We start from the raw sequence: 23,411 nt of genomic DNA on the forward strand, positions 1-23,411 counted from the left end.
TACGTGGACGGAACCCGTTGCGAGAGGTCTCTCCGTGGGTGCTACTTGGAGTAGGAGGACGCTTGGGTGCCAGGGGTGCTCTAGCCATAAATCCCTTGCCTCTAGACCTTGCACAAGACTCGAGATTGGATCTCGAGGCCCGCATACTAGTCTACAGTCGAAAACTTGGAATAGCAATCCTTGAATATTGCTGGAATCGCCTTCGGGCGGATTATGGATTAGCCTTCGGGCGGATTATGGATTAGCCTTCAGGCTGGATTATATGATGTATTCCAAAGACTGATAAATAAGATCAATTGTTGAAAAGGAACTTGTTTGACATTGTTTTTCTATGTTAGTGCTTAAGTTATGTGAAGGAACTGGTGATTAATTGGCTAATTAAGGAAGCTATTTTTGCTTGTCAAACTAAATGTGGTAGGTAATTAGACAACTAAAGCAACCCGAGGAAAGTGCGGTGGATGTGACCATGGGTCCGTCCTACGGAAGGGTGGTCCCAGTTCGCTGGGAACTTTTCTCAGAGAAATTAACTGCAAGGTAAACGATGACCTAGAATCTATAGAGCTAGAGTCCCGATTTATATTGTTTTAGGGGAACGGAATGGGACTATTCCTTACGGGCAGAGAGGTCGAGCTTCACATCCCTCTCGTTTCCCATTCTCCTTGAACCAAGTGCAATATAAATCCGCTTTGACCCTGATGTTTCTGTGTAAAGTAGTTTGGGGCTTGACGCTAGCTATCTTCTAGGAACTTGACCATTAGGAAAACCCTAATTCAGATCAGTCCTAAGTGGAAACGTCCGGAATGCTTCCGCTTTGTGGCAAACTCAGGAAGCCTAGACTCAAAATCAATCCATTAAAGAGGCATTAGATATGTAAGTTACAAGATGAGTAAACAACTTTTCATGTGTTTGCCTAATGATTTGATTTATAAATTTAAGAATGATCCCCTAAAGGAATGTTCTAAATAAAAATGTGATCTTGGTTACCATGCACCTTCTACAACCATGAGTATTGAATTGCGAGAAAAAAGATTCCCTTTGAAGAAAACCAAGACACCTAAGTTCATAGAGAAAGGATCCGATGTCAGGGCTGATGTTGAAGTCCAGATTGAGACCCTTTAAGATTATTTTTATGAAGCATGAATAGGTGTGGCTAACAAGGCCATGATTGCAAAGGTATAACTAGTAGGCTAGGCACGCTTTGTAGTAGAAATAGTGGTGCTTAGACAACACTACCACTGAAGCCCTTGTAAGCTAGGAGGATATTAAGAAGGCTATAAGACAAAATACTTGCCACCTTCCTATCATTCAATAAAGATGAATGAGTTTTTTATCTTGTGCTAGCTATAATTGAGAAGGCTCGGTCACACATTATGACTGTTGGAGTTCCCATTTGGTCTCTCTCTCTTTCTTGCTCTTGCTCTCTTGCCATAGCTCTTCCAAGCAAGCTTTGATCCTTCTCACCTTTCAACTAGTATCAGAGCATGGTTGCTTGAGCATTCGAGCTTGGCCCATGACTCCTTCAGCATTCATTCGAATCTCTACACCATTGGTTCTCACTCTTAGCAACCATATCCGACTCCTTCGAGCTCCGATCACTCCTCAACTTTCTAAGCACCTACCTGGCCCATTTGGGTTGTTATTCTTAGTTCAAAACACTTCAAAAGTATGCCACACTTATGGATGCTACTCATCAGGTAGCCAAGTTTTGTGATGGACTATATCAACCCTTAGATATTTGCCTACAATATCTAAGGGTAACTAACTTTCAAGATGGATTCATACAAGCCTCTCGACAAAAAAAACCTATCTTTTGGAATATGACTACCTCTCATGGATACTAAAGCAAACCATGATGAATCAATGGACTAAGGAAAAAAGTGACCCAAGTATGTGAGGTTGGGTACAAAAAGAGATACCCCAATTACCAATGTTTTCATTGCAATGAGTTAGGACACATCCAAGAAAATTGCACTGAATTGGATCATAAAGATGAGGAATCAATAATGAAAAGAAATCAAGTTCAATATTTGGTCTACCTCAAGAATCAGATAGTGAAGAAGGCATAGAGTCCAATATAACCTATCTAGTCAAATAGAAACCATACAAATATATTTATGAAATGTAATAAGCCTTCTACTTGTAATGGATTCTACGCTTGCAATAATAGTTGAACTATAATATATCGCAATAAATTTATGTTGCCTCAAAGGATAGTGTACTCATGTCTAATCAAATTAGCCTAGTGGAAGCATAGTGGTCATAGCCCAAAGGCCCTACGATATAACTTACCCTAGTTAACAATAATCCCTACGTTTTTCTTGAGATGACCATTTCTCTAAGGGGAGAGAATGTAATATCTCCATCCCCCCTCCATGCATGAACATATGCTTATAGAGGAAGAAAATTTGGAAAGGTTTTAAAAATCATACTTAAACTTAGAAGCCTATTATCTTGTTCTCTACTCAATATGCTCCAACCTCTATTTCACTTTTGGATTATTTAATTTCATTATTAATGAGTTTCAATCACCATTTTGTCTCAAACTATTCCTTATTGTCAAGAAGAGAGCTGAGCAGTGAGGGAAAGAAGAGCAGAGGAGAGAGAAAAGATGTAGCGTGCCTACCTACTATTGGTTGTCCAAGCACATTTTTAGCATTCCATCGAGAGACAAATCTAAGCGACGCAGCTTGGCACTCCCATGGAATACTACAGGGTTTGTCGCCTAGGGTTTCTCGAGTCCACCTCACAATGAAATGTTTGCAGTCGAACCCATTGGGATTGACCTAAAATTTGGATCCCTAGTGGTCAGGTCTCCTGATAGCATTCTAGCATCAAGTCCTAGATATCCTACTTTACGCAGAGATACCTAAGCCAAAGCAGACCCATGCCGCACTTGGTTCAAAGAGAATGCGAAATGAGAGGGATGCATCGCTCAACCTCTCTACCCGTAGAGCATAGTCCCATACCAATCCCCTGAAATTGCATGAATCGAGGTTCTAACCTGACAATTTCTAAGGGTCGGGACATTGGCAAAACCTTGTGAGAAGCATCCCAATTCTCTGGGACCACCCTGCCGTAGGATGGACCTGTTGGGGGTTCCACCTACTTGCTTCCCTTAATAGGCATTCTTTAGTTATTTAATTAGATCTTATCACATTTATGTGTGACATTTAAAATCAGCTTTCTTAATTAATCCTTTTAGGGAATAGGATTCATTCACGTAATTTTATAGCATAGACACGAAAACAATGCAAGCAGTCCTTTTGACAAACAAGTTCAAACAAGCTCCTAAACTTATCTTCAAGTTAATCTTTGTCTCCTACCCATACAGGAGAAATTATATATCCCTTCTTCCCTACAGAAGTAATTGGTCCAAATCACATGGCACCACAATTTCCATCCTTTATCTAGAATAGGATCTTCCAACGCCATAGACGTTGGGGCCACTGTAGTCTTCAACTCTGTTCTGGACTTAGCAAGGGGTGTCTAAAGCTCCACTTGACCCACAAGTTGCATAGGAGTGAAACACTATTCCCGTGGTTGGCCTCACCACTCGACCTTCGACCCGTGAATCGAGTAGTGCCCTTTTGAGGTTGGAGATCTTGGAGGTAATCCACCCATGCAAAATATCATTTCCTTAATTAAATCATTTAATAATCAAGCACAAACAAGGCATTCGGCCCTAATATCATCTTTCAGAAAACATTCGTTTATTCACATGGCAACTTGTCATCACAGACCCCTGCCACGAATTTACCATCAATCACAAGCACTTGGAATAATCATCCAAACAACAATCCAATAATCAGATGAATGCAAAAGCATTTAGGATGTTGTTTGATCAACCAATAAGACCAATTGTATTTTTCCAAACAACGCAAGAATAAACACGATAACATTTTCATCCATGTATTCGCTCTCCCCCTTGGGATCCAAGAGCGATACTATGCAACATTTTACTTACACTCCCTTCCTTTGAGGCTAAGGCATATGTTAAGGTTTCAAACATTGTACAAGATGTAATTTCTATAGATCACTTACATTGATCGATAACCCAACCTTCTTTCCAACAAGTATAAAAGTAGTGGTCTTTACTTTGTCTCAGGAATTCCTAATCCTTGAGCTCCCTACTTGCCTTTGAGGCCTGGAGTTGTTGTTTGTATCTAGCCTACAATGGCCAAGATTCCATATGCTTCAGTTATTGGCAGTTTGATGTATGCTATGGTTACTACATGTCCTAACATTTCCTTTGTAGTGGGAGTGGTTAGCAGGTACATGGCAAACCCTGTCCAGAAGCATTGGGAAGCAGTGAAAGGTATTATGAGATACCTCAAGGGCACAAAGGATTTGTGTATCTGATTTGGTAAGTAGAAGGCATTTGTCATTGGCTTTACGGATGTAGACTATGATGGGCATGCAGATTCTAGGATGTCCACTACAAGGTATGTGTTAACTTCACAAGGGGATCTATCTCTTGGATATCTAGGCTACAGAAGTGTGTTGCACTATCTACTACAAAAGCAAAGTATGTGGCTACTATGATTAATTTCTTATGCTAACTCTTAGTCAAAGCCATGAAGCAAACATGAAATTATTCTCATATATCAAACATGTTATAGGCCTTATGTGTAAATACTTGGTAAGATAAGTGTGAGATGAACTCAAGTAACTAGATTCCAATACACCTTGCATTCAGCTGAACCTAGTTTTTCTTAATATTTGGACTCTTAGGCTAAGTACTTTTGAAGTATCTAAACTTTAAACTAGGACTTCCTATTTATGGTTTTTAATGTCATATTCTTTTAGCAAATATGCTTTTGGTAACCCTTGACTATGCTTTAACCTAGCACTTGTATGCACAATTCTCAATGTCATTCTTTTATCAATTATACCATTCATAACCCTTGAGTGATTCTTCCTTGTAATTTCTCTACCAACAAATAAGCCATATGAAACTAAGTTGGGTTAAAAGGAACAATCAAACGCCAAACAATAACAATAGGATAAAATAAATTCAAGCTACTCCGATTTACATGAATTCATGCACATGCCAAAGCAATATAACCTATGTCTCAATGAATAGAGAAGATGGAAATTAGTACATGGGTATTCCGAGATGAATTATATGTACCCAATATTGTATTCATATTAATGGTAATGCCATGACCAGTGGCTCCATTTTTAGATGATGGATTACCATTATTGCATGTCACCCTTTGTTTTGGAGCTATACTTTTAGCTTATGAGTCTCTCTCTCTCTCTTGTCAGAGAGATGGCATGTCGGGGAAACTCTCTTCTATTGCAAAGGGGGGTTAAGCTTGTGGATAAGAGGGAAAGGGTAAATACGTGTGGCCACCCTCTAAGGAGGGGAAAAGGGAGGAGCCTTCTAGAAGGTTCTCTCTCTCTCTCTCTCTCTCTCTCTCTCTCTCTCTCTCTCTCTCTCTCTCTCTCTCTCTCTCTCTCTCTCTCTCTCTCTCTCTCTCTCTCTCTCTCTCTCTCTCTCTCTCTCTCTCTCTCTCTCATGCAGCATCAAGGCGCATGTCCTCTTCTTTGATAGAGGGGTTTTATAGTGGGAGAGGTGGGGAGCAAGTGGAGTGGTGGTGGTGCCACCACCCACCACTTGTCATTGATCATTGTGGCGGGGAGCCCACCAACTTGGGCCGTGGACTAGGCGAGGTGGCCTTCCCCTCGTTGACATCATCATCAACTTCTCCTTCTTCATCGTCATCTGCTCCCCCGTCATCGTCATCATCTACTTCTTCCCCTCCTTGCCACCTTTCCGGTGTCGATAGGGGGGAAAGTAAAAAATATTGAATTTAATTTTAAAATTATACTGGGGGTTCCTATGGGGGGCCGACGAGAGGGTTGTTACAAAAGAGGAGAGAGAAGCCATGGAGGCTATGAATAAGGAGGTGACGTGAGGGATAGTAATTGTATTATTGTCAAAAGATATGAAGATTTACATGTCTTGCACCATTTATACCTATGTCAATGTGACAATGTATTATTGAAAATTTTTCACTAAAATATATCTTTCGAGCTTCTTACAATCCATCCATGCCCACAAAAAAAAAATACAATGGTTGAAAAGGATGGATGAAACAAAGTACTACTTTGATTTTAGCTATATAAAGTATGGAAAATAAATGAAAAATTGAAGATATATTGATTGAAACAAATATATTAAGGAATGTCTTAGCTATATACATGATCCAGATATCTTCAAAAAGAAATAACAGCCTTTAAATCTTTAAGAAACTAGTTTTAGAATGAATAGGCAACTCGCTATAAGAATAGACTGTACTTGTAACGTGCCCACCCCTCAAATTGCGGGACATGTCTTAGCAGCCCATCGATAGATCAATCTAGAAGACGCCGCCTGGCACTCCCAAGGAATGACACGGGGTTTGCCAACTAGGGTCTCTCGAGTCTACCTCGCAATAGAACTTATCCGGCCATTCCCACTAGGACCAACCTGAAGTCCGGGCTCCTAGCAGTCGAGTCTTCCTAACAGCCTTCTAGTGTCAGTCGACAGCCGCTCCACTTTGCGTAGATAAAACTGGACCCAAGCAGACTCGTACTGCACTTGGTTCAAAGAGAATGGGAAACGAGAGGGATGCATTGCTCAACCTCTCTGCCCGTAGGGCATAGTCCCATTCCGGTCCCCTAAAACGGTATGAATCAGGGTTCTAACCAACATTGTCTAAGGTCATCGTCCGACCTTTCCTAACATTTCCTTTGAGGAAAGCTCTCAGCTAACCGAGACCACCCTTCCGTAGGATAGACCCACTGGTCACATCCACCACACTTCCCTCAGGGGTTGTTTTAGTTATCTAATTACCTACCACATTATGTTTGATGCATATAAGCAGCTTCCTTAATTAACCCGTTAATCACAGGTTCCTTTACGTAATTTAGGCCACTGACACGAAGACAAGATAAAACAAGATCAAAACATTTCCTTAACTTATCTTCAAATTAATGTTTGTCTCCCGCCTATACATGAGAATTAAGTGTTCCCTTCTGCCTCCGTAGAAAAATCCTTCCATCTCCCAACAACAAAGCTCGAAGGTTTATCCTACCAAGATTCCGCCTTATAACTATTATCAAGGCCTCGGGATCCCATCTCAATTCACGTAGAACTCTTGTGTAAGGTCCGGAGGCATTGGGATTTATGGCCAGAGTCCCCCACTGCCACCCAAGCGTCCTCCAACACCAAGTAATTTCCACGGAGAGACCTCTCACAGTGCGTTCGGTCCACATTCCCGGCGCGGATTCATAACCCCCTTGGTTAGGGTTTGGTGGTTCGCGGGGGGTAGCTAGCGCCATTCTTCCTTAATTATCCCTTTAGGAAATCATCCACAGCTGAAGCAACTAGCCTAATAACATTTACTAGGGAAAAAATCCCTTTTTTTCCCATGGCAATCAATCATCACAGACCCGGTCATGAAATCATCAACTACACCCCACTTGGGTTAACATCCAAAACCACATTAACAAACAGTTGAATACACAACCATTTGCAAGGCATCGCAATCCCATTGCATGCACAACCAGAATTTAACTTGGATGTATCAAAACGCTTTTACAACCTTTTCAAACAACCAAGCATAACTTGGGTCAACAATCCATCTTTGACAAGATCAACCTTCATTAAAACCATTTCAACAATTCCAAGCAACATGCTTAGCATGAATCAACTACCCTAAAGTTTGCTCTCCCCCTTGGGTTAGGGATTCGCAAGGTCGATTTAACAAGTTCCTTCTAGATCCTTTAAATGACCTAAGTGATTTCATCTTGACCTTTATTAATCCTGGCTACCTATTTAGGGTAGAAGATCAATCCAATTCCTAGAGTAGCTATCTAATATCATAGGTCCCCAAGTGCTAACCCACCAAGAGTACATTAACGAGATTCCAACCTGATACGCCATAGGTTATCCAATCTTCATCTATCGGCTAGAGTTTGGACAAGGAACGGAATTTCTTTTAGAACTACTATTCTAACAATGTTTATCGTGCAATCCCATTGTGTGTACAAGTTAACATATATCGACATGTGCATGATCTAACTGTTACTTTAATGTACTCTATCATCCCAGCGCATGAAAAACTGGTTTGCAATCGTAGAATGCTATTGCATTTTTTTTATAAGGGAGTATTTTTATCTCTTTCGATGCGAGGCTCCAATCCTTTTCGTGAAAATAATGCAAGATTCTAGCTCTTTCTAAATGCAAACTCAGGTAATCCATTCAATGTATAATACAAAAATATCTTCTATTATTAATTAGTAGAATGTTCTTCATGCAAGTGTTTGTGTCAGGCATTTCAGCATCTTATAATGCATTTTCCTTAATCAATTTTACATATCATTTCATTGACCATAAACATGAGATATCTTATGATTATTACAACTATCGTAACTAGATTCATGCCTAGGTTCTTTACCTATCAAACCATGCAATATGAATTTTATTATGATCCCCTATCCTCATGAGATAAGCAAGACATTGAAGCAGTACCTGATTGTGGGGAGAAACTTTAGTGTTTACCCTTGGCAGTGTGTTTGCAAGGGTGGTGGCATCTTGACCCGAATCTCCATCCATGGTTGTGGGATTCCCATTCACTTGGGAAGATCTCCGCTTCGGGGCCATCCTCAATTATGAGACTCTTTGAGTCATGGAGAGAAAGTTCGTAAGAACCTTGGCCGAGAGACAATGTACAAATAGGGAGTTCCTATTGGGAGCCGTGTATCTCATACACGAACTTCGGTAGAGACTTTTAATGGGATGCGTCTTCTTATGTAGGGATTGCAAAACTCTAGCACTCCAATGCCACCTGAGCATATCCTGATGATGAAGATATACTCCCAAAGGCACAAAAAGGGAGCTCGTGCATGAATTGGGTTTAGGGGGAGGGAAGGTTGGAAAAGTTCTAGAACCTTCTCTCTCTCTCTCTTCTTCTCCTTCTTTCTCTCCCTTCTCTTCTTCTCTCTCTCTTCTTCTCCTTCCCTCTCTCCCTCCTTTTTCCCCTTCTCCTTCTCCTTCTCTTCTCTCCCTCTTCTTCTCCTTCTTCTTCTCCTTCTCTTCTTCCTCCTCTTCTCCCTCTTCTCCTTCTCTATCTCCCTCTTCTTCTCCTTCTTCTTCTCTTCTCTCTCCCTCTTCTCTCCTCTTCTCTTCTCTCCTTCTCTCTCTCTCTCTCTTCTTTAGCATGACGGCCTGATCATCCGTCCCCCCTGCATAAAGGCTAAGCCCTTTATATAGTGTTTCAACCAGGAGGGGGGGTCACTATGTGGCCCATGCGCCATTATGGCGCCCACTTGCTCACGACGAAAAAGGGGGGGGGGGTTTCGTGCTACAGTAGTGGGGGAGAGCTCCCCACCATCTGGGGGGCTGCATGCCCCCCTAACACTACTTCACTCCCTCTCTCTCTCCCCAACATGCTGTCGGCGGGGAGAGAGGGAGGGATAAAAAAAATTTTGTTAAAATTAATTAGCTTTTTTTTAATGGGTATATTATAGTATTGAATAAAATCTTCCATAGATTCTAATAGAAGTATCCAAATGAAGTGTGCCATATGTGAAAATGTAGCTATTGAAGATTAATTTGACCCTATATAGGTGGTATATTTCTCAAAGTTAGGTATAATCAAAACTATTCTAAAATAAACTACCATTTGAACTATGTCAACATCATAACTAGCTCCATTGTACTTATGCCTTAGCCAATAATGCATCCCGTAAGTAAGGAAACTCTTCTAATATAGTTTCAAGCCTCCAAGAAGCTTCTTCAAGTGGCAAACCTCTCCATTTGATCAAATACATAATGATAGAACCAAAGCAAAGCTTCTTCTCACACTATAAACTATGATCTCCTCATGGATGTATTGGGTAAGACCTTCATCTATAGGAGGTAGCTCATCAATTGTATCCACATGAGTACTATAAAAGGGCTTGAGTTGGTTGATATGAGATAGATTATGAATCTTAGTAGAAGAGGGTAGTTTCCATCTATATTCCAAGTCTCCAATGCACTTTAGAATTGTGTAGGGTCCATAAAAGCTATGAATAATTTTTTACAAAGTCCATTCTTCAAAGTAGAGTAAGGAGACTTGGGTACTTCTAGTAAAACTCATTCTTGTTCTTGGAACTCTAAAGGTTGCCCCTTCTCATCAGCATACATCTTCATTCAATCTTGAGCCTTCCTATGATTCATGCTTACATTATTGAAGAAGAGTCTATATACTTTTTAATTCTTCTTTCCCATGAGGTTTGATCTTCTCATTGAAAATGAATGTGGATAAGGGAACCTTATAACCATACATAGCCTCAAAGGATGAAACTCCAATACTAGCATGAGTGAAGTTATTATAAGTAAACTCAACCAAATGCAACCAAGAATCCCATGTATGCTGCATATCATGAGACCAAAATGGTGAAGGTAAGTCTCCAACCTCTTATTTACCCTTTTTATCTAGCTATCAATCTATGGATGATAGGCTATAGAAGCAACGAACTTAGTATCCATGAAGGTGAATATCACCTCCGAAAAGTTTCTCATGAACTTGAAATCCCTATCATGCACAATCACCTATGATAATTCATGTAATCTAAGAATCAAATCCATAAATTGATTAGCCATTTGCAAAGCAATAAACTATATCTTAGTAGGAATGAAATGGGCTACTTTTATGAGTCTATCCACTACTACATAAATACTATTCTATCCCTTTTTGGTAGAAGTAAGCTAGTACTCAAGTCCATCGTAATATATATCCATTTTTCCTCAGGAATAGGTAATGGCTACAATAAACCATTTGGCTTATGGGTGTTGTCTTTATTCTATTGATAGATCATGCACTTCATAACAAAATCCTTAACATCTCTCCATAGTCCTTTCTAGCAAAAGCTTTTGCTGATCCTATCATAGGTCTTAAAGACTCCAAAATGTCTAGCTAAAGGCAAAGAATATACTCCTCTATAATTTTTAGCTCAAAAGAAGAAGTAGAGGGAATAACAATCTTACCAGTAAGCCAAATTAGGCTATTCTTAAGTTGATAACTTGAATTTTCTTCCATGAAACCTTGCTGTAATTTTTGAAAAATATGACTGAGCTCATCATCCAAAACATAGGCATCCTATGATTCCGCAATCCAATCACTATGTAACTCGCTCATCGCTTAAACTTTACACACCCACATTTTGGAAAAAGAATCAGACACCACATTATTCTTACCCCTTGTATGAGTGATGCCAAAACCATAATTTTATAGAGTAGCTATCCACCTATGCTACTTAGAAGTGAGATTTGACTGAGTAAGGAAATACTTAAATACTTTGTTATCACTCTAAACTCTAAATTGATTGCCATGTAAATAATGGGGCCACTTCTTTATCGCATAAAGAATAGCCAACATTTCTTGATTATAGACATTCATAGTCATCTCCTTATTTTATGACTTTCAAAGGCAATAAATCCAATGTGCTCCTATAGCAGTATAGCCCCTATGCTATGGCCATTGGTATTACACTATATGGTAAACTCTCTAGAGAAATCTAATAGGAGCATAAATAAGGAGTTTCTTTAACTGGTTGAAGCTACTATCTATAAGTGCATCCCAAAACAAAGCTTCCTTTTTCAACTTGTCAATCAAAGGAGCTACTACAACCATATAATGCTTTATGAATTTGTGATAGAATGATAATAGACCAATAAGTCCTTTAAGTAAAGTAGTGGTGGTAGGTGTTGGCTAATCTCTAACACAATGCACCTTCTTAGGATTAGCCTATATCTCTTTCTCACTAACAATATGGCCCAGGTACTCCACCTCAGTTTGCATGGAAGAACACTTCTTCTCCTTAGTAAAGAGTCTATAATGTCTTAAAAACCTTCCTCATATGTAACAGATGATCTTATAGTGTCTTGCTATATTAGTACGTCATCAAAGAAAACAAATACAAACGGAAAGAGAAAATGCTATAAAATCTTATTCATTATACTTTAGAAGGTAGTTGGATCATTAGTAAGCCCAAGAAATGGAATCACCAAGAAATGGTATAACCCACGATCAGTCTAGAAGGTTATATTAGATTTGTCACCCTCTTGCATATGGATCTAATGATATCTTGATCTCAAGTTAATTTTGGTAAAGAACCTAGCTCCCTTAAGGTTATCAAGCAAATCATTTACTCTAGGAATTGGATACTAGTTTTTCACTATGATCTTGTTAGATCCCTGTTGTCAATACACATCCTAAAGGATCTATCTTTCTTCTTCACTAATTGTCAGGACCTAAAATGGGCCCAACACTAGATCTAAAGCACTAGCCAAGCCTCTACTACTTACCTAAAACCACCCCAAACAGCCTTGCGGCCAAGAGCATCTGAGACTTTGCATTTGTACATTTTTGTAGTCCAACAAATGCTTCTTATCCCACTCCTCAAAGTGAGTCCCTAAATATGTTGGTGTTATACACCACATAGCACACACAAAGGGAGCACCCCTTGGTTGATCGTTGTGGCTCCACTACGACTCTCCTACACCTTAAGGATTGGTCCTAAGATGCGCCTTGAACATAAAACACATTCAAAACAAAGGCCACTCTTTTGATTAAACAATCCAAGAGGTAATAGATAGGCCTCACCAAATAACTCCCAAGGAATCGAATATCTAGCCCTACGACTTGGGATACCTCACACTCTCAACATCGGGTCATCACTTATACAAACACGTGCTATGCATCCAGGATATGATACCATGCAATGCATCAATGTAAGTGTGAAAATGACCATCATGCTCAAACAAATACTCATTGAAAATCAGCAACGTGAAAGTGCAAAGACAATTCTTTTCATGATTTTCCTTTTCTACGTGAGTACTTCATTGTTGGTGTTAGCACGGAGCTTCCTCGTGCTACTAGTCCTTTTAATTTTTAACAACCACATACTCTATATGATATGCATCATAAAACATCAAAATTTAATCTACTTCAACCACTCAACAACCCCCTACTCCCTACCATTTAAAATTTTGCATGTGTTGATAGGTGTAAGGCATGGTTTTTATGTATTTTTCTTTATTGATAATGATCAAAAATCACTCTAACAAAGAGATAGAACTGAATTGAGACTAAACCTCATACTTTAACTCTATCATACATCCACACACACAAATCTTCTTTTGCCTTATGTTTATGATGCGAAAAACTTTTTTTTTATTTTTCTTTAATTTTTTCTATTTATTTATATAAAATTATATATAAGTACTTTTTTTGTTTTTTGTGAAAAATGATTTTTTATCATGTTTCATTCAATAGGAATAACAAATGCACACCAAAAACCCAAAAACCGTGTATTTTCCCTTAAACTACCTAGTCTCAAGTTTTGTGTGTTTTGTATAGAACTATTATACGACTGATTTTTTCATGATTCTTTCAATATGATTGATCAAATAGAGGATTGGCAATCAAATCCAAGCATTTTTAACCATTTCAAATAACAATTGATCATAAAACGATAAAATCTATCTTTTTCTCATAAAACCACTCATTATGATACGTGTTTTTTGACATTGGAGGCTTGTTGATGGAGTTCAAATATGTGGAAAATTTATATCATGCAAAGTGAAATTTTTGTATCAAAATGTCATGAGAGCCATCCTTTTATGTATTCCCAAATACAAAATGTACCATGTTGTATGGTCTAATATGTGGACAAGGAGGACAAAAATGCTAAGGTTCTAAAGTCCTAATTTTTCATGTACTCAAATGTTTTTTTATAAAGAAATATGAATATGGAAGAGTCATGTGATGGTTGGTTAGCGGAGTTGCAACCATTTTCTCTCTCTTTATTATCCCATTCTCACGTATCTTTCTTTCTCTTTTTGGGGCACAACTCTTACTTCTTTCTCTTTGTGCATTTCTTACTGAATCTATGGTGGAGGGAGAGAGTGAGGATGAGGAGAGTGCTGATCTTTTGCGTGCTAGCTTTGTGGAAGGAAAAGAGGCTTGAGGTTGAAAGCCAAGCTTTCCACAAAGACTTTGTGGGAGTGTTCTCTAGTTTTCTTGTTGTTCTTAGTGCTTGTGGGAGGGGCTGTCAAGTAGTGCTGTGCAACCGAGGAAACTCCAATTTCAAGCCAAGAAAGAGAGAAGGTGAAATGGAGTCTTTGAGAAGAACTGAATGTGATGATAGAGAAGAAGGCGTGTTGCTGTTGACCAAACTATTCTCTATTGCAGCCTAACAATAGTTGGCTACTCTTCTAAATTTGACTCATGGCATCTACCTATCCTATTCAAGCAAAACTCGGAGTCATTTTCAGGCCACTATCTCGACAGCAGGCCCTCAATACGTTTGTGACATGACACCCAAAGTTGTTCTATTCTTCAGACCAGGTGTGATGTACAGATCAAGGTGCTCACTATCTCCTTTCGTCATATGGACTCGATGCCCTTTCTCGTAGATTTGATAGCCTGTCCTTCGCACAGTTTTCGCAGCATTTCCATCTTCTTCTTTCTCCACGCGAACCTTATCATCTATTACTTTAATTAGCTATTAATCTTTCTAATATTTTCTTTATTAAACCATCAAAGTAAACATTAAAAGAAAAATCCAAGAGAGATCCCCTATTCACATGCTATGTTGGGCACACAAATATGTGACATCCTATCATGCTCTTATGCGGGATGGTGGACACCTCAATGGATTGCTATGGAATGGAGCCCCAAGAAGAACACCAAGGAAAAGGGAATTCTCTTGCAAGAAAATCTATCTTGTATAATCAACAAGCTTTTTTATTAGGTTTTATATGATCACAATGAAGAAAAGAACACCAGGCACAACAAATCTTCATGCAGCATCATATAGATCTCCCACGAATTTGATAGAATCAACCATATTCTTTAATATCTTCACAAAATCCATCAATATAACAAAGAAAGCAAAGGAATACACCATCTTTGAATGGGAATACATCACATAGTATTTATCTTCAATATCTTCATAGTCTTCTCTCTCAATCTCTCATATACAATCACTCTGTTTTAGTAGACTTGGCTATCTCTGACTCTCTCTCTCTCTCTCTCCATCAATAATACATCATCTCCTCACTACAATCTCTCATAATCACTCATAATAATCCTTCTTAGGTCGTGGATACCCCTCTCAAGAGGTATGTCTAATATGAAGAGTCACCAGAGCCACTACAGTGTCCTTTCACAGCTCACTACTGTCATTGTCACTCCAGTCTTTACTTGAGTCTTCAGCAGCAGCTACTTCTTTCACTTCTTTTAGCTCTTTTGCACTTGTATTCACCTCTTTCCAAGGGTAGAAAATTTCCCAAGCTACACTCTCATCCATCAGAACACATACAGAAGCATACAGAACAGTACCAGAATAGCTACAGTATAGTTACAGTACAGAGACAGAAGCTCTACAGAACACCTACTACAGAAGGTTACAGAAGGTCATCAAAACCTCATAACTCATACTCAAACCATTCCAAACTCTCAAAAACTATTCAATAAGCTTTCACAATATCTCAATCTTCATCAATCATCAATCCATGCTTCATACAGAAGACAATCAGAACAAAACAGAAGCTATACAGAAGGTATACAGAACCTATCAGAACATATCAGAACCTCATCTCTCCACTGATAAACATCATGAACTTCCAAAACATAATCAATATCATCCAAAACACTCTCAAACCACTTCCAAACCAATCAATCATCTCATAAAATCAACCATTCCGCTCTCAAAAACAACAAAAATCAGCCAAAAAACAGGTCATTTCAACACTCAACATATCCCTACACTTAATAAGGAAGCGTCCTCGCGACCTAGGAAAAAGGGAATACAAGTTCTTTCAAAAGCTCAACTTTGATCTTCAATACATCTTCAAAAACAATCCTTCCAACCATGACCCCAACGTATAACATGTATCTGATATAAAAATACAACGAAAGGAAAACCCTTTATACATTAACACTTCTTATCAAACTGGAAATCACAACAAACTTGTAAAGGATATAAGAGGTTTCTTCTTCTTCTTCTGCATCAGCATCTTCAACTCTCCAACCACAACCCCATCACCACAATTCTCCAAAAATGTAGCTCGCATGAAAGCCAATCCAATAGGCAACCACCACGATCTTATTACATCAATTAACCCACAACACAAACACTACACACAACACAACCATCTGAATGACTCCTCCAAAAATAGAGATTTTCATTAAAAATCAGCCACCATACATTGAAAAGGGTATCAATGAAGATGATCCCTCTTAAAAGATTTGTGATTTCGAAAACGATCCATAGACAAAGATTCATCTACAAATGTCTTGGAAGGATTCTGAAAAAATTGAAGGCAGCACATCCTTTCCAACAGGACAAGGTATCTGCTAGGCAAACAAAGGGCATGAAAATACAATACATACAGTTGCTGGGAATCAATGCTCACATTGACATTCATGCACAAGTTTGGAATAGGCTTTGAATCATTATGAGAATGCCTATGCATGTACGCCATGTACCAAGCAAAATGAGCTGTCAAGCGCACAGAAGGATCTGCAGACTGAGAATACTGCTGAGCAAAATGCAGATAATTCTGATAAGCCTGACTAGCACTTATCCATTCTCCTAGGATCAATGGCCAATTGATTTGAGGTCCAGTAAGGGAATCATTTGAACTCCATCCCCTTCTTCTGGAAATCTGATGATCAAACCCATCATAGTCACTAACCAACTGAGGTGGTTGAGATATAGAAGTGGCACGAGATGGAAGTGGAATAAGGAAAAGTGGATGAAGAGATGGGTAGGAAAAATCATAAAAGGAAGAATAATTTAAAGAAGGAGTGGCTGAAAATTGTAGGGAATCACTTAAGAAGGGTGTTAACTGATAAATAGGAAAGGTAGAAGGTACATGAATGGATGGAGAAGGACATGGTGGAGAAGGGGAAAATACTCTATCCTTGATAAAAGAGTAGTATGTAAATATGGAAATTTGAGGAAAAGATTGATGTTGGAAAAGAAGGGGTAAGATGGTTGTGGAATTGGTTTGATAGAGGGAAAGATATATATCATATCAGTGAGCCATTTGTTGGTAATACAGTAGGTTAGGAATAGAAGGTCCTAAGATAGATCTTCGTTGATAGGCATCAAAAAAGGTAGAATCAAATGGATTATGTTTGGAAAGATAAGCTAAGAGATCCACCCTCAATTGGTTAGTGCTCTGAACATAGGTAGGGGCTGTGTTCTGTCTTTGATTCAGGACCACAAAATCAATCATGGTATGCCAAGAATTATCAGGGCAAGTAGCCACTTTGGAGGAGGAACTTTGAAACATGTCATCTATTCACAACTCCAAATGGTTGACATACAAAACAGCTTGTAAAACCACGTCTCCCACATACCAAGCCATATCCACTTCATCTGGAATCAACAAGTCTCCTCGTAGATACATATATGACATCAACATGATATCTGTCATGACAGAATCTTCAAACACCATCCTTACCACCTCTAACAGCAACTCAGCAGACCAAGCCCCACTCCAACCATCCTCTGGAAGAGGAAGATCCATCGTTGAAAGCTTCATGTAGAAGGCCAACTTCTGTAATTGATAGTGGACAAAGAAAGAATGGTCTGGAGGAACATATTCCTGATACTGCTCAAATGTAGACCATAACAAATCCATCCTGGACTGTGATCTTTCCACTTTATCTTGGAATAGAGGACATAAGGTAGCATGTCTCTGAAAAACTGCCAAGTCCTGCTGTGAAAGAGAAGGGATCAAGGGAACATGAGGGCTTGGAGGAACAGACCGTGACTTTGCCAGTTGATCTTGCAACTGCTTGATTTGGGAGGCTTGTGATTCCACTGTGTCATTAGCAGTCTGTAAGGCTGAAAGTTTGACATCTAAAAGAGTTTGGAACTCTTGCGCTTCTTTGGACATCCTCTCCTTCTCCTCTGAGATTCTAGTAACCTCTGATTGAGCCTCTGTTAACTGAATCTTCAAAGAAGATATCTCATCTCTTTGGGTTTGAAACAGGTGGGTTTGTTGCTCCATCTGCTTAAACAAATCTGCTAAGGTATCCTTAGCAGAGGCTAACTCGGATGTTGCCTTATGCAACTAGTCCTTAGACTGCATCAGTTCTTCATTAAAGGAAGCGTACAGCTGTTGAACACAGGCTGTCGACAATTCAATGGAACGCTGAATGTCTTTACATAGAAAAGGAATGGCATCTCCCGAGACTAGACTGTTCAGTGAGGGGACTGATATGTCCAACGAACCTTCTTGATGTGCTCTGAATAGGTTATTACAGGTGAGATAACCAGGGAGATCACTGCTAGAGGTAGCAGGAATGGGCACTGAAGGAAGAACTGAAGGAAGAACTGAAGGAGCTTTATCTGCCACCCGCTTCAAGCGTTTGCGATGTATGACCAGGGGAGGCGGAGAATCCAAATCCTCTATATCAATTGGTTCTGACTCATCTGAAGGTGGAGGAGGAGGTACTGGATCAGATAGAGGAGGTGGATGCACACTCGTCTGTAAACCTGAGTAGGTCAAGAAGGTAGACAAGTACGATCCATAGGTGACATTGGTAACATTGCCCCTGGTGACTTTGACGAAATGTTGATCCATCTTAGTGAGTAGGTAAGTACTCCAATCAATAGCTACTCCTTTTAACACCATCCTTGAAGCTGTAAAGAGCTCTTTGGACAAGTAACAAGATGACGTTTTTGCAGGCATAAACCTGTCTTGGAGAAACTGACAGACTAACTTCCACACAGGATCAGTGATCATGGAAAAGGAAACTCCTGAAGAGTTGATCACCTTCTTAACATCCAGAATTTCCCTTGTCTGCTTTTGTAACAGCTTCAGAATCTCTTCGTTAGAGAAAAGCCGGCAAGTTGTAATAAAGGGTTCACCTTTGGAGGGAAGAGACAGAGCCTTCTCTAGGCCTCGAGGTGTCAAAGTCATGGAAGTACCCTGGACCAGTCCCGACTTCTTGCTGTAGGAGGCCAGAAACTCATCACACATCGATGGATCCTCTGGAAGCAATGGAAAGGAGGCAACTACAAAAGGTGTGAGTCCCGCCTTCGTGAGAGGCTCAAAAGTGAGTAGGGAAGAGTAATCCCTACTGACTAGTGGGACATACTAGATAGGGGGAGAAGCGTGAGAAGGCACCATTCAGATGGTTACACACACACCACAAACACAGACAATCAAGGAGAATGCCTGCAAAGCAACAGACAAAAACCAAGGATAAGATAGCAACCAAAACGGTAAAACGTGACTCGACCAACTATCCCCAAGCAAACCACAGCCTAGAAAAAATTCAACATGACCTCTAGACATATGCGACCGAAAGCTTCATGGTATGCATCATTCAAATACCCAAATCCCCGTATCAGGCAATAAAGAAAAAAAAACTATACACCGTACCCTTAACCGTAACAAAGAAACTGAACCAAAACATAACGACCCACACATATCAAGACCACAACTTTGATAATCAGGTTTGACCATGGAGACAACTCCGAAGACTTCGTGTACCCATCCCACGAAACGAGTTCATTAAAAAAAAGGGAAATTAAGTGCAGTGAGGGGGAATTAATTTAATGAAGGGTTTATTTTAATAAATTATTAAAAAATGGGTGAATTTTTATTAAGTAATAAACCTTATCAAGAAAATGGCGGTTCATTCTTAAAATTTCAATTACCAATTATTAGGTTAAAGCGGTGCTTTAATCCGAATCCCAGACTTCGATACCCAGACTGGGTCTCTAAATGCAAGTTCATTTATTAAAAGTTAAGGTGATGTGGAGCGCTCGGTGGGTTCATGTAAATTAAAAATATTAAAGTGCTTCTTAAGCGCACTTAGTACGTGCTAAGTGAACGACTGGTTAATTTTTATTTAAAAAATGGTGTGTTTAGCGCGAATGCGCATGCCATGGTGGTTATTAGGGTTCATTTTAATAATTAACCATGGATTTTTGGGGTAGCGAAAAAAAATAAAAAATAAAAGGGAAAATACTTGGTAGTGGGTGTATGTGAATGCAAAGAATGTGCTCTCCTCAAGCCAAAAAGGTATCTGGATTTGGTTCTAGATTTTTCAGTTTATGATTTGAATGAAAGATGTGTTTTTTTTTTTAAATGAAGGTAGGTGTTTAATTAAATATTTTTACAACTTAAAAAATATACCAAAAATAAGTCAAAATATGAATAGAATTTTTATGAATTTTTTGGAAATTAATTTGAAATTTTTTAGCATGTTTAATAAATTTTTCTCATTTTGTGGATATTTTTAAAAGAATTGTGAATTTTAAAATGGTCTGAATTTTTTTTCTAAAATTGCAGTTTAGAAAAAATAGGGCAATTTGCTGCAAAAAGATTGGAAATTTTTTAAGATGTTTTTGTATTTTTTAATGAATTTTAAGTGTTTTTTAATGTTTTTGTGTTAATTTTTAATGTTTTTTAAAGGTTTTCAGGTATTTAAAATTAACAATCTGGGAAAATACCCAGAAATAGGCTGCGTGGCAGCTGCGTGTGAACAACTAGCTAACGATCTCCCGTACACGCACACAAGCAATCACGATCAGCCACGTACGTATACACCCTTTGCGGGGGAGAATGGACGGAGAATGGGGGTTGCAGGTTGCTGTTGGAGTCGGCGATTGCGGCGGGTGTGACAGGGGCGTATGGAGGGGGGAAGGGTCGGCTGGTGTGAACAGTGCGTGGGTGGGTTAGGTGGGTTATCTGCGGGGGAACAGGGGCTAGGAGGGGGGGTTGTCTGCGGGTGTGCCTGTGGGGGGAGGAGGGGGGCTTGCAGAGGGTAGGGGGTTCGATGGTAGTGTGAGGGTGGGACTGGGGGCTTGTAGGGAGGTTGGGTGGTGGGTTTGTGCAAAGGTGGGGGGAGGGGGGCTTAGGTAGGGTAATGGGGGGGTGTGGTTTGATGGTGGGAAGGGGGGAAAGGGGGGCTTAGAGGGGTTAGTGGGTGGGGTTAGGTGTGTAATGGGGGGGGGAAGGCTTAGGTAGGTTAATGGGTGGGTTTGGTTTAACACGTGGTGTGCAGGAAGGCGTGGAGGACAGGAGGTCAACGGGCGGGTAGGGAGGTGGTACAGGGCGAAGACGGGCGGCACAGGTAGGCTCGGGGCTGGAGGCGGGCACGTCACAGCGAGTAGGGGGCGCTCCACGACGGCGGCGTCAGTGGGCGGCTGCGAGGGCGTCGTCAGTGGGGGGCGCAAGCTTCACGACGCCAAGGCACGGGCACAGAGGGCCACAGGCGGGTGGGGGAGCAGGCCAGAGGAGGAGGAGGGGAGGAGGTTGGGAGGTCACGTGGCGGAGACGCAGGGCGCCACGTCAGCGAGGAGGGCATCCTGCATCACAAGCGTCGGCGACGTTCAACGAGGAGGGAGGCAGACTTCAAGCGATGTCGGCACGGGGCAGGGCCACAGGGAGGGTGACGAGGGGAAGAGGGAGGGGAAGGAAGGGAAGGAGAGGAGAGGAGCAAAGGAGGGTGAAGGAGATGGAGGGGAAGGAGGAGAAGAGGAGGAGAGGAGAAGGAGGGGAGGAGGAGGGCAGGAAATGGAGATGGAGGTGAAGAGGGAGGTGGAGATGGAGAGGGGATGGAGAGAGGGAGGGAGGTAGTTGGGGGGAAGGGTCAGGGAGAGAGAAAGGTTGGGGGGTGGGGGGGATAGGGAAGGGTGTGGGGGGGTGCCAGAGGGGTGGGTGGTGGGAGGGGCCCGTGGGGGGCATAGGGGAATGGGCGGGGGCCCATGTGGGGTGGGCAGAGGGGAAAGGGCATGGGGGGGTGGATATAGGGGAATGGGCGGGGGCCCATGGGGGGTGCCCGCCAGATAAGAAAGGCACGCCCCCGTCCCGCGCACGTGCACGGGGCGGGGTAAAAAAATTTGTCGTGACGGGATCGAAATAGCGCCGGGATGGCGGTACGAGGCACGCAGACGCGACCGGGGCGTGTGGAGGCACAGGAAATTGAAAACGGACGCGTTCATCCGCGGGATGAGTCGCGCGAAAACACGGAAAAAGAAAGAAAAATGAATATCTCCCAATCCGGGCGTCAAAACGAAATGTCGTGAAAACAAAAATGGACAGGACGGCAAGGGCAAGACAGGGAAAAAATGTAACGGGGGTTCCGAGGGAAAGAAGGGGCGTTCACATGCAAAAAACTCAAAAAACGGGTCCAAAAACGCAATTAAAAATTAATATCGAAAGATCCGTGCATCGGAACGAGGTGTAGGAAAAAGGAAAAATGTGCAGAAAGACGTGCCTGACAATCCTATCACATCAAAACATAGTTCCGACTAAGATAAGACGCGTTCACGTAGAAAAAACCCAAAATTGGAATCGAAAATTAATATTGGACGAACTGCTTGCCTGAAGGACATGTAGTAAGAAGGAAAAATATCCGCAGGAAGGGGTGGCATAGGGTTGTCATGTCAAAATGCAGTTCCGGCGGAAGTAGGAGGGGTTCACATGCGAAAAACACCAAAAATACGTCCCAAAACACATTTAAAAATTAATAATTAAAAATCCAGAAGGCGAAAGAAGGTGGAGGAAAAAGGAAAAAGGTGGGAGAAGGCACGATGGACACGGCTGTCAAATCAAATTGGATTTCCGATGCAAACAGGGCAGGTTCACATGGAAAAATGTCAAAAAGACGCACGAAAAAATCTTGAAAAACCGAAAAATTAATATTGGACAAACTGTGCATTGAAAGGACACGGAGTAAAAAGGAAAAATATCAGGGAGAAATTTTTTGTTAGGACTATGACGTCAAATCACGATTCCGAAGCAAGCAAAGCGCATTCACATGGAAAACCAGCTAATGTGCGCAAAATGCTTCAAAAATTAATAACTGGAAAATTGTGTACCGGAATAGGGGTATCTAAAAAGGAAAAATAAGCAGTTCAAAGGGAGGAACAGGGACATAAGGTTAGATTGGAAGTCTGTTGAACGTAGGGTGCGTTCACATGGCAGGACCGCAAAATCAGGGAATGAAGGAAAACTGCAAGGAAACAGCCCCAAGGGTGGGTGGAAAATGAACGGGTGGGTGGGAAGAGACCCCATCAGGGTAAAAACAAGGCATGGCATAGAGGCATTAGCAGGTTGAGGCATATGCATAGGGGTATGCAATGTAGACGCGCAGGGACGCATCCCCACACTTAAAACCTTAACGGAGAGGGTTAACCGAGCAACAGGGACATAAGATCCACTAAAGTCCCCACACTTAAAACATGAACGTCATTGAGAAACGGAAGGTAGGGTTAGAAAAACTTGGCCCATATTGTCGAGAAGCAAGGTTGATTGTCGATGGCACGTCCTGTGTCGTTGTCGGCTGCAGGAGGTACCAAGGCATCTTCATAGCACTCGTCCTTCATGGTAGGGA

The sequence above is a fragment of the Lygodium microphyllum genome, chromosome 17 (assembly GCF_053477565.2).
Source record: "Lygodium microphyllum isolate KBCC chromosome 17, Lygodium_microphyllum_v1.1.10, whole genome shotgun sequence".
Taxonomy (NCBI): domain Eukaryota; kingdom Viridiplantae; phylum Streptophyta; class Polypodiopsida; order Schizaeales; family Lygodiaceae; genus Lygodium; species Lygodium microphyllum.